Source organism: Miscanthus floridulus, chromosome 15, assembly GCF_019320115.1.
Source record: "Miscanthus floridulus cultivar M001 chromosome 15, ASM1932011v1, whole genome shotgun sequence".
Classification (NCBI taxonomy): domain Eukaryota; kingdom Viridiplantae; phylum Streptophyta; class Magnoliopsida; order Poales; family Poaceae; genus Miscanthus; species Miscanthus floridulus.
This window is the reverse complement of record NC_089594.1, coordinates 19,316,170-19,329,264: the sequence shown is the minus strand read 5'-3', so window position 1 is coordinate 19,329,264 and position 13,095 is coordinate 19,316,170. Positions and strand designations below refer to the sequence as shown.

General features: G+C 49.6%; 1 pseudogene; it reads left to right on the top strand.

The window, feature by feature from the left end:
* The first annotated feature begins 1,500 nt into the window (after positions 1–1,500).
* Positions 1,501–13,095, top strand: LOC136509172 (L-type lectin-domain containing receptor kinase IX.1-like; annotated as a pseudogene).

Here is a 13,095-nt window from a genome sequence, read left to right as displayed (position 1 = left end):
ACATAAACAACTTCACTAGGAAAATAAACATTTGACGAGACTTCATGAAGTCATCAAAATCGACGTATCACACACTAGTAAGTACCGACATTTGTAAACTAGTATCTATACCCAAAATCTCTAACTAAATAACTAACTATAATCTAAATAATAAATACCTAATCAATCCCTAAATCCAAAATCCTAACCTCAAACCTAAAAACTACCTACGTAAATCACAAACAAATTCACTAACCTAACTACCTAAATCACTAACTATCCTAAATCACTAACTATCATAAATCAATAACAATCATAAAACCCTAACTATCCTATATTACTAATTATCCAAAATAACTAATTATCCTAAAACAATAATAATCAAAATAACATGAAATCGAGAGGGAGGTACCTTAGGAGCGGGCGGCCTTGACGCGTCGGTATTCGTGGCGCTGCCGGCGCGGGCGCTGCGCGGTGGGAATGGTCGGGCGGGGCCGGCGTGGGCGCGGGCAGGCGGGGGGGGGGGGGGACGCGGCAGCGGCGGGCGTGTGGCTGGCGGCGGGCGGGCAGGCAGCGGTGCGTGCGGGCGGGGGGCTCGCTCGCGATATTTATTCGGCTTTGCCACGCCACGGATCAAGGCGCGGCAGTGCCGCGTCAAGATTGGTGGCCGACAGGCCCTGTCCCGTCAGCGGTCAGCGATTCCGGTCGCCGCCACGTCAGCCCTCTGCCGCGCCACCATGCATGGCGCGGCACAGGCATTTGGCCACGCCAGGACAATAGGCGCGTACAAAAGTGTTAGTTTTAAAAAAAACCGCCCGTGTTAGATTTAAAATTAGTTTTCAAAAAGTGTTAAAATTAAAAAAAAAAAAATCATAATGGATGGGTATGGGTCAACGTCGACCCATTGGGCAGTAGACCTAACCCACAAATACAAGGCCTATGGGTCACAGGAGCCAGCCTTAAATTCCAAAGTGAATTAATAGGGTCGGAACGTATTGACGTAATGGTATCATGGGTCGACCCACTCGTCATATTAATAGTATTTTTCTTTAATTTATTGGTATTCTTCATTTTTTTCAAATAAGTACGGATGGTCATAACTTGGAAGTATATTGAGAAAAACATATTTTAAAAGTGAAAAATTGATAAAATTAAAATGATGGTTCACCAGCAAACTTATTTAATTTGATTTATTGCTAATAATCTTAATATGTTATTATTATACTTTTTAATCTTGTATCTTATCTTTTCTAAAAACGTTGATAGTATTCATGGTTTGTGACTCTAGAAAAATATTTGGATCGACACATACTGCCCAATGGGTCATCGATGTTAGAGCATCTAGAGGAAATTGGTCGACCCATGGCTCCCTAGAATTGGCATTGAGGCCACGGGGCCGGTTCTAAGGCCAGGGCCGGGTTGGCCATTCCAATCTTGACTATTCGTTCTACTTCAAAGATTTTTATGTCCTTCTTCCTCCTCCAACCCATCCCACATACCAAATGCTGCTAGCTAGCAACAATGGCAGCCGCAGCGAGAGCGAGATGCGGTCCCTCCGGCCTCGCCGTCCTGTGCAGGCGTGCAGCCTCTACAGTCTTTGGACGCTTGCCGTCCATGTCCCTCGCGCTGGTTCGGTGTCCTTCAACCTCACCTTCTCTACGCCCCAGAGCCGGGACCTCTCCCAGCTGATAAACTGCACCGGCGACGCATACCTCACTCCAAACACCCTCGAGCTGACGCGGAACCAGCATGACCAAGACAGCACATACAGCGTCGGCCGGGCGACGTACACGCAGCCAGTGCCGCTCTGGGACGCAGCTACCGGCGAGACGGCCAGCTTCGTCACACCACCTTCTCCTTCCGCATCAGTCTGGACCCGAGCACATTTGCCGGCGATGGGATGGCCTTCTTCCTCGCCCATTTCGGTTTCGGGTCAAGTGTCCCTACCAACAGCTCCGGAGGCATGCTGGGCCTCCTCCCGGCCTACACCAACGGCACCGGCGACGGCACTATCGTCGCCGTCGAGTTCGACACCTTTCGCAACCTGGCCAACGACGACATCAGCAGCAGCCACGTGAGCATCGACGTCAACTCTCTCAACTCCACGGCGTCCACCGACACCACATCGCTGACCAAGAACCTCACGTCCGGTTACGAGATGGTGGCCACCGTGACGTACGAGTATGTCACCAGGTTGCTGGCCGTCCAGCTCACGATCAACGACACATCGTACTATGTCAACGCGACTGTCGATCTGAAGAGCTACCTGCCGGAGCGTGTCTCCGTTGGCTTCTCCGCGGCAACCGGCGCGGGCGGCGAGCAGCACCAGGTGCTGTCATGGACATTTACATCCACTCTGCAGGAAGCACCCACTACCGGAAACGTTAATTTTATCGAGTGTTTTTATGTTTACCGAGTGTATTCTTTCGGGCACTCAACAAACAAGTTCTTTGTCGAGTGCTGCGTTTAAAACACTCGACAAAAAAACACTCGGTAAAGAGAAGGTTTGCCGAGTGTCAAAAAAAAACACTCGGCAAAGAGAGGCTTTGCCGAGTGTTTTTTTTACACTCGGCAAAGAAATAAATTTTTTTTCTAGGAAAGAAGGAGAAGAAAAAAATAAATAAAAACTTTGCCGAGTGCCCAGATCTAGGACACTTGGCAAAGAAAAAAAATTTTGGGAAAGAAGGAGAAGAAAAAAAATAAAAACAAAACTTTGCCGAGTGCCCAGATCTAGGACACTCGGCAAAGAAAAAAATTCTTTTTTCTAGGAAAGAAGGAGAAGAAAAAAATAAAAAAACTTTGCTGGGTGCCTAGATCTAAGACACTTGGCAAAGGAAAAAAAAAATCTTTTTTTAACCGGCCCCAGCGGACGCCCCTCCCCTCCCCCTTCTTCTTCCCCTGTCGTCGCCCCTCCCCTCCCTCCCCTCCTCCCTTTTTGGCCCGGCGCGACCCTCCCCTCCCTCTCCGGCACCGCTCCCGTCCACCTTCTTCTTCCCCCGACGGCGCCCCTCCCCTCCCCCTTCTTCTTCCCCCGACGGCGCCCCTCCCCTCCCCCTTCTTCTTCCCGCGGGCGCCCCACCCCTCCCCATTCTTCTTTCCTCGACGGCGCCCCTCCCCTCCCCCTACTTCTTCCCGCAGGCGCTTCTCCCCTCCCTCCTCCCCTGCCTCCTCCTCAGATCTGTCGGCCCGCGCCCTCTCTCCGGCGCCACCGCGCCGCTCCCCTCCCTCCGGGGGGGGCCTTCACAGCCGTGCGTGAGGTAGCCCAACCCCTCCCGTCTATGGCGCAGGGTGGCTCGGCCCCTCCCAGCGATGCGGAGCAGCAGCAGCAGCAGCGGGTGGCAGTGCAAATCCGTCGTCCTCTCCTCCCTCCATGGCTCCACCGGTGGGTGGCATCATGGATCTGGTGGGATGGAGCCACCACGGTGTGGATCTTGCGGAGAGGTGTCCTCCGGCGGTAGATCCGGTGGGTTGGATCCCGGTGGTGGTGGATCCATGGATCTGACGGTTAGGAGCCCTCCGGCGGTAGGCTCCACGGCGGGGCGTGGTGGTGGTGGTGGTGGCGGCGAGGCGTGGTGTGGTGGTGGTGGCCGGCGTCGGGGCGTGGTGGTGGTGGTGGCTGGCGGCTATGGTGGTGGTGGTGGCGGTGGTGGTGCCATAGGCGACTTGTTTTTTTTCTGAAAAATATTTGCCGAGTGTTTTTTTTACTCGGTATAGTCTTTGCCGAGTGCCCTACGATTGACACTCAGCAAAGAGCTCTTTGCCATTAAAACCTACGATGATTGTCGTTTGCCGAGTGTTTTTGGGCTTTGCCGAATGCCCCTGGCACACAAGATTTTGGGTTAGTGTTAGTTAGGATTTTGGGTTTAGGGATTGATTAGGTATTTATTATTTAGTTCATAGTTAGTTATTTAGTTATGGATTTTGGGTATAGATACTAGTTTTCAAGTGTTGGTACTTAGTAGTGCGTGATACGTCGATTTGGATAACCTGATGAAGTTTCGTCAAATGCTTATTTTCCTAGTGAAGTTGTTTAATATTTCTGTTAATGTTACTTTGAATATATACACATGCTTTCATATTGTGATCGTATTGCATAACAAGTAGTTCAAATTTTGCAATGCTACGTAATGTTAATTTGAATATTGTTATTTTGAATACTCTAACCATTTGTTTATCAATTTGTAACAGGATGGCCCCTCCCACGCAGCACCCGTTATATCCCATTCTTGAGGTGGAGTACGACGACCAGCAACGAGCACACATCTTGAGTGACACCGACACACAGGTGGCCTTGCCTGCTTTGAGGCTCTGCACACACACCAGGGCGCACCAGTAGGACGAGCGTTTCGCGCCGTATATACTGCGTGCCGGCTTCCTCGAGCTTGTCCGTGTTGTCAACTACGGTCTTCCGCCCCTTGACCCAGCACTACTTACTGCAGCTGTAGACATGTGCGAGTGCCTTCTTTGGACGTAAACATTCTTATAACAAATTTAAGTCAACTAACAGTCATTCTATTCTTATAATATGTGGAGGCCTAAGACCCACATGTTCCACCTACCTTGCAGCGAGATGACCTTGACCATGCAGGACGTGAAGGATATCTTTGGCCTTCAGTTGGGAGGACTTCTAGTGACGGGTATAGTTGACAACGATCACTGGAGGGAGCTGGTGGCTCAGTTCACTAGCTTTCTTCCACCGGACGATGAGGTTTCAAAGAAAAATAAGTGGGCAATTCAAGCCTATTTAATACTTGCATTGCTTTCCTACAGCCATTGGGTCTCATTTTCTTTGGTGAATTTTAGGAAAAGTTTCAGAGTTTCGTCGTCCTGGATCACAGAGCGCTTTGATTACTTAGACCCACAGGCTGAGGAGGTTCCGATCGATAGGTTCACTAGAGTGTGGCTCTAGCACTTCCTTGGTGCTTTTCTCTTCCCAGACGCCTCGGGCAACACCATCAGTTGGATCTTCCTTGACATACTATCCCAGCCGTGGGAGAACATAGCGGCGTACAGCTGGGGCAGCGCAGTCCTAGCATGGACGTATTGATAGTTGTGCGTTGTCTTACGTCGTACCTCAGGGTATGCGAACCTTGGTGGTTCCTCCTACCTACTCCAAGTTTGGTGTTGGGAACGATGGCCCGTTGGGAGGCCCCTTAATACTGGTTGACCGGTAAGTACTTCGGTTCACTATATTCTTCGAGGTAGTTACATATGATTAAATTATTAATGGCTAATTCATTATCATGTTCAATGCAACAATAGAACGGGCAGGATACACTCCCTACAGCTCTATATATCTGGACGGAAGTAGAGTTAGTTAGAGGGAATATGACGCGCAAGTACAGGGAGTACACGGACGGTCTCGACGTCCTGACACAGCACCAGGTTAGGCTCTCTTTACTATCATATATGTGTCTTGTTTGATGTACACTATATCACAACCTAAATCAATTACGAAATGTTTAGGTGCATTGGTGTCCTTGGGATGCTCCGGAGCTCTAGTACTATCTGAGTCCTGTCGGGACAAGTCAGATGAGTATCATTGCAATGTCCCTCTTATTTTCTTCCACGTGGTCGAGATTCACTTGCCCATCAGAGTCTGTAGACAGTTTGGAAGAATGACAGGCTACCCACCGCTGCTTTACTCCACCAACCAAGAATTACACGGGTGCGTTATCGATTAATAACAAAGCTATAATTCAGAGGTGTGTGTGGTACAACTAACATCGTTTTGTTGTAGGTAAGACCGTAGGAAGAGGTATAAGACCAAGGATTGGTGCGTGACACACAACGAGTACATCCACTTATGGCAGACCAGGGAACGGCAGCCGGTCCATGCGGGTCCCCCACATGACCAGCACAACCTTCGATGAGTACCTGCAGTGGCTTCACAGGTCTACGAGGACACATATCAAGCCCCCGTACACTGAGGAGACGATTGACGAGGACTCAAAGGAAGATGTGATCGAAGATGTGTACGATGTTGCCACTAGGGAGGACACACAGCTACAGAGAGCTCCGCTTCAAAGATACGTGGTAAGATACTTGAATGGTACAATTTATTATCCATTTGGTATTAAGTATGTGTACTAAAACTGTTCAACCGTGTTTCTGTAACCAGGCAACACAATTATCAAGGATGTCCAACGAAGCAGCGTTCTGGCTTCACGAGTCTAGAGGACAGGGGCCAGGCATTCTCGAGGCTTTTGTGAAGGTAAACATAAGCTTATCCATTCCGAAAACATTTCTTTAGTGTATATGTGTTTGGGAAATGCACTAACTTTAACGTCTATTTATGCAGAAGGTGAAGAAGACCTGCAGGAAGCTAGCTCAGAAGCTGAGCTGCATGGACACTCCCGCTTGGGTGGAATCGCCACTCCCGGCACGGTCGGGTGGCACATCTTCAGCCTCTTCGAGGACACCAGCCGGTGATAGGTGATACTTCCGCAGTGCGTACACCACCACATCATAGCGCTGGGAAGGACCCTGCAACCAAGAAAGACGATGATGACGACCCCCCAGGCTTTCATAGATAGCACGACCAGTGGGACGATTGGCCGTAGGACGAGATCGGCATGTCTCAGCTAGGTGGTGCCCCACTTGGTACCCAAGGAGCCTCACAGGTACTAGAAAAGGTAGTTTCTTTAAATACGTAAGCTCCATGAACTAATGATCATAAATATTATAAATAATCGTGTATATCATATACTTATAGGGTACGAGTCGTACGCACCGGCAATGTGAACACACCGACGTTGGCTACACTCCCAATGTGTTGCCAACAAATCCGAAGAGACAGGGGCGTCCGAGGGCTACTTACACTCCTGGGTCTTAGTTTGTTAGGTCGAACGAATATTGTCGTCCGAAACTTGTAGGCTTAGTTGGTTATGTTATGTCGAACTTATGTCGAACCAATGAAAATATTATGTGGCAGCTTATCAACTTGCGCACGAACTTCATTTATTTGCTTCATATTCATTTCAATGCATCGCGGCAGCACTACCAGCGAGATTAAGTAGCAACTAGTTCGGAAACCGGCAGTCCCGGCGTATCTCGACGCCGGTGGCCGGCGTCTTGACCCCGATCCTCCTGAGCTTGGTCATCGCCACCACAAAATCACCGAAGAAAGCACCCTCGTTAGACGCGCAGTAGTCGACCGTGCTGCGCGGGGGGTCCATGGTCGCATCGCTGTCGATCCTACATTATGGGGCCAAAAAGCCAAAAAAATAAGTGATTCGTTTTTAGCCCTTATAAAAAGAAAATGGATTCTTGGACCTCTTTCACGCTCATGTCACGTCAAAGTACTGCAGAAAAAAACAGCAAAATCCGATCTAATTTTTCGTAATCGATTAGTTAACATGGTGGTTAACCATATTATGAAAGACAGAAAAAATCATTGGCTTATCAAATTCTCTATCGAGCCGTGAAAAAAATTCAACAAACGACAGAAACAAATTTACTATTGGTTTTACGTCAAGTAATACATAGAGTAACTCCCAATATAGGAGTAAAAACAAGACATAATAAAAAGGATTGACTCAGAAAGTTCTGATTAAACCGTTCAGGTACGGCCGCGCCATGCACCATGGCATGTCGGTGCCGCGCTAAGATCGGTGGCGCGGCAGACCTTGCCACATCACCGGTCAGCAGCGCCGGTCTTCGCCACGTCAGCCTCCTGCCATGCCACCATGCATCATGGCAATAGGCGCGGTCAAAAGTGTTAGTTTTGAAAATAAAAAACAAATAGTATTAGATTTAAAATTAGTTTAAAAAAATGTTTAAAAAAATTCACCCTTGACAAAGCTCCTGTATGCGGCAGTTATAGTTCTCCAAACAGGCCAAGCCCGCTGGGCCGACACGGGCATGGTACTATTTGGCCCGGTACGAAAACGGCCCGGCCCGGCAGCTACCGTGCTCGTGCCAAGCATGGCACGGCCCCGTGCCTGGGCCACGATGCCAGCACGATGGCACGGCACGGGCACGGCCCGCTTCAGCGGCCGGCACGGGGGCGGCACGGCCTCGAGCCGTTGGAAGGAGCCCCCCCCCCCCGCCTGCTGACCTTTGGATCTAGGGGTCGGGTGGGATGGCTATATAAGCCAGCTGCCGCGGCGCCGCTCCTGGCTCTCTGCCTCCTAGCTTTCCAAACCCTATCTCATTCGTCATTCTGTCCCTTGTCCCCATTCCAGCCGCATCGAGCTCTCCGCCTCTCCCATCGACTGAAACCCTAGCCGCTCTCCTCTCTTCTTCCTGTCGTTCGGTGGCTGGTTAAGGCAGCGGTTGCTGGCACGGGCACACGGCACTTCTACACCACTCTTCCTTCTCCCTGACCATCGATGTAGCTTTCTCGTCAAGATCCACCACCGTTCGTCTTCGTCTCTGTCTCGTCGCTCTCATTTACCTCGCCGGAGTCCGGCATCATTGGGGCTCCGCTCTGATGCATTGAGGTACCAGGGTGTCGGGTCTCCACGACGTCGTTGTCGCCGTTGTCTCTGGTGCTCGGTCAAGAGAGGTGAGCCGTAACCCTAGATCTGTTCGTTTTTGTTCTTCTTCTTGATTTCTTCATGATCTTCTATTAACCCTAGGTGTTCTTGTTGTTCTTAGTTTTGGTAGGCGTTGGCGTTGAGGGACCGGAGGCCGACGACGACAAGATGTCGGACGAGCAGGAGGACATCGGTCTCTCCATGACCACCAACGACGAGCTGCACCTCTGCGGGATGATCGGAGACGACGAGGACGATGTCGCTGGGGATGCCGAGGAGCTCTTCGGCCGTCGTGCTGCCGAGGAACTCTACGGCCGTACTGCTGCTGACCCACTTCCCATCAATGACACTGATGCCCCCAACACCGGCGGCGCCGTCCAGGACGACGTCGCTGCTGGTGACAGCTCCAGCAGCAGGCCTAACCACCCTTCTACCTCAGTATGCTGGGAAGATTTTGAGAAGCTCACCAAGAAGGTAAATGGTAAGGTTGTCAGGTATGGTGCTCGGTGTCTTCACTGCCGTAAGGAGTATTCTGCGTACTCTAGATTTGGGACTGGCCACCTTCTCCGTCATCAAGACTCTTGCCCTAAGAAGCGTGAGAAATGTCGCATGGCTCAGTCCCATATTACTTTCAATAAGGACGGTACTATGCGTAATTGGGAGTATTCGGCTGAGGTTGCTCGTGTTCAGCTTGTTCGTTTGCTTGCTAGGTTAGATCTTCCCCTCCGTCTTGGGGAAACTGAGGCCTGGGAAGATTACATAAAAGCTGCTCATAACCCTAGGTACACAACTATTTCTAAGCAAACTACAGCTAGAGATCTTTTTAAGTACTTCAATGAAAAGCGTGATCGTTTGATTGATGATTTGAAGAGTAATGCCATTTCATCTGTTGCTATTATCTCTGATATCTGGTCTGGAAATGCAAAAGAAGATTATTTGAGTGTTGTTGGTCATTACATTAATGCTGATTGGCAACTTGAAAAAAAGGTGCTTGGCTTAAGGCTTATTGATGCATCACATAATGCTGATAACATTGCTGAACGTGTTAGTAATGTGCTTAATGATTATGGTATATTGAAGAAGGTTTTTTCTGTTACTTTGGACAATGCCTCTGCTAATACTAAAGCTATGGATAAACTGAAACCTGTACTTAGAGAGTATTTGGGTGCTGATCTATTTTTGCATCAACGCTGTGCTTGTCATATCATAAACCTGATTGTTAAAGAGGCTCTAGTTGCTGTTAGTCCTATGCTTGATGCTTTCAGAACTGCTATATCATTCATTAACTCTTCTAACCAGAGAGTTGCTGCATATAAGAGCTATTGCATGGCATCTGGTATTAGACCTAGGAAGTTTGGATTGGACATGGAGGTTAGGTGGAACTCTACCTACCTGATACTTAGGCATTTGCTACCACACAAGGAAACTTTCCATACTTTTATTGAGTCTAATTATCCTAGAAAAAGAGCTGACCCCTTTCTTTTGACTCATGAGCATTGGGCTATGGCAACTAAAATACTGGAATTCCTTGAACTGTTTTATGACTCAACAGTTGCTTTGTCTGGTGTGTACTATCCTACTGCCCCACTTATGGTTTATCATATTGTTAAGATTGCTATACACCTACATAGGTATCAAAATGATGAGCATATTAGAATTGTTGTCCAACCTATGATTGATAAGTACAATAAATATTGGAGAACCATACCTAAACTTTACTGCATTGCATTTATCTTGGATCCAAGAGCTAAAATTAAAGGTTTTAACAAAGTTCTTAGGAAGTTAAATTTGCTTACTGATGCTGATTATTCTAATAAGATGGTGGAAACTAGACCTCTTCTTTTTAAACTGTATCATAAGTATGATGATTTGTATGGCTCTGTTAGGGCGAAAAGGTCTGACCCTCCGAGCCTATCTGGTAAGAAAAGAACAGCTTGGGCTGAGATATATGATGATGATGATGGTGGTGGTTTGCTTGGAGCTGGCTGTTCTTCTCTTCCTCCTAATCTTGATATGTCCAGGACTATTCCTGCTACTACTTTGTTACATGCAGCAAGTTCATCTAACACCGGTTCTGAACTTTCAGCTTATCTGGACTGTGACACAGTTAGCCAGATGGATGATGACTTCAACATCTTGAACGGGTGGCATCAGCATAAACTAATATATCCAGTTCTTTCTACCCTTGTTAGAGATGTTTTCAGTGTGCCTGTTTCTACCATTTCTTCTGAAGCTACTTTTAGTACTACTGGCAGGATCATTGAAGACCGACGGTGGAGGCTGAACCCTGAAACTGTGGAGGCACTCACATGCATCAAGGACTGGGAAGCTACAGAGACAAGGCTACAACATATGGTGGAGGATATGGAGCTCGAGGAGGCCTTTGAACAACTTTATCTTGATTAGTCATTTATGTAATGGTTCTGTAATCTTAAGACTTGGATGCTTTGGACCTTTGGTTGTGGATGTAATGAACAATTGAACTTATAGAGCTGGTTGCACTCTTTTTCTCTGTCTAGGGTTTCTCACAAGGGTGAGTTTTACCTAGACAGGTTTTTAATGAGGCAGCCATTGCACAGCTCCTTTAATTTGGTATTTTGTTATCTCTGTCTTGTGTTTTCTTCTTTGTGATTTCAGATTTATCAGATTTTTCAAGTTTGTTTTTGAACTGTTCTTTTGATTCTGATCTGTTGAAGTGGTGATGTGGTTTTAGTGCCAAGGCACGGCACTAGTCCGTTGGGCTGCCGTGCCCTATGGCACGGCACGGCACTATGTGAGGGCTTTAGTGCCGTGCTTGGGCCAGAGTCTAGGTACGGTGGCACTACACGGCACGGCACAACAGTGACACCGTGCCTGATAGTGCCGTGACTAATAGTGTCGTGCCGTTTAGTGCTAGTGCCGCGTGTAGCGCCAGTGCCGCCCGTTTGGAAAACTATAGCGGCAGTGACCAGCACCGGCACCGGCACCGCCGCCTGCTCTGACACCTGACAGCAGCATCCAGCAACCCAATAAGAGATCAGAAGGAACACTGATAATCGCCGTGCTAGTGCCTCTGCTGTTTCTCTTGGCGTGTGCGGCAGCCGCCGTGCTAGTATGGCAGAAATGCAGGAGAAGAAGAAGGTCGTCGATCGGGGGGAATTGGAACCAACGACGACGACGACGACGATTACCAAGAACAAGACAACAGCAGGGTGGGGCTCGAAAGAGGGATGGCTGCCAGCGGCCCCCGGCGGTACGCGTACCGTGACCTGGCTGCCGCCACCAACAACTTCGCCGAGGACGGCAGGCTCGGTCGCGGTGGCTTCGGGAGCGTCTACAGGGGTACCCTCACTGTCGCCGGCGAAGAGCGCCCAGTGGCCATCAAGATGTTGTCGTCGGACTCGTCGGCGCAGGGGAGGAAGGAGTTCGAGGCGGAGGTGCGGATCATCAGCCGGCTCAAGAGCATCGCAACCTCGTGCAGCTGCTGGGTTGGTGTGACAGCCGCCATGGCCTCCTGCTCGTCTACGAGCTGGTGGCCCAAGGCAGCCTCGACAGGCGTCTCCACAGCAGCGACGGCGGCGAGAGCTTCTTGACATGGCCGGAGAGGTACCAGATCATCCTCGGCCTGGGATCCGCGCTGCGGTACCTCCACCAGCAGTGGGAGCAGCGCGTGGTGCACGGTGACATCAAGCCCAGTAACATCCATGGTTTCCTTTATCGGCCGAAATCTCCTGATATTTTCGATATATCATTTTTATCCGTAGGTGCTGATAAAAAAATATCTATCTTTTTCGTACAAATTTTGTTTAAATTTATTTAAATTTACTTAAATTCAAATCAAATTTTATTTGAATTTGGTCTAATATTTCCGATATATACTGTTTATCTTCTTTATCTGTGACCCCGATAAATTTTAATTTCCGAAAATGAAAACCTTGGTAACATCATGCTGGACGACTCGCTGGGCGCCAAGCTCGGCGACTTCGGCCTCGCCCGGCTCGGCGACCACGGCGGGCGGTGGCAGACCACCAAGGCCGTGATGGGCACCGCGGGGTACATCGACCCGGAGTTCGTCAACACGCGCCACCCGAGCACCCACGCCGACGTCTACAGCTTCGGCATCGTCCTCCTCGAGGTCGTCTCCGGCCGGTCTCCGGTGGTCCTGCGGCAAGGCGAGCCGCCCTTCGTTCTGCTGAAGTGGGTGTGGGGTCTGTATGGCCGGAACGCGATCCTTGACGCGGCGGACGAGCGGCTGAGGGCTGGCGACGAGCTCCACGACGAGTGCATGGAGAGGGTGCTCGTCGTCGGGCTGTGGTGCGCGCACCCTGACCAGAGCGAGCGGCCATCCATCGCGCAGGCCATGCACGTCCTGCAGTCGGAGGACGCCAGGCTTCCGGCGCTCCCGCCGCAGATGTACAAGGCGGCGTCGGACCTCGCCGTCACTGGACGTTCCTACGGCGCTTTGTCCGTTGAGAGCTACAGCGCGGTGGTGATTCATCTACGACAACAACGACGACGACAACCACCGGCGACTCCAAGCTTTCTTCAGGCTCGTCGACCACGGCCTTGCTCCGAGATACAAAAGAGAGAGCTTGATTTCTGCATTTCTTTCTTTCTGTTTTTGGGAAATGTTGAAATGGACTGCCCACGGTCTATG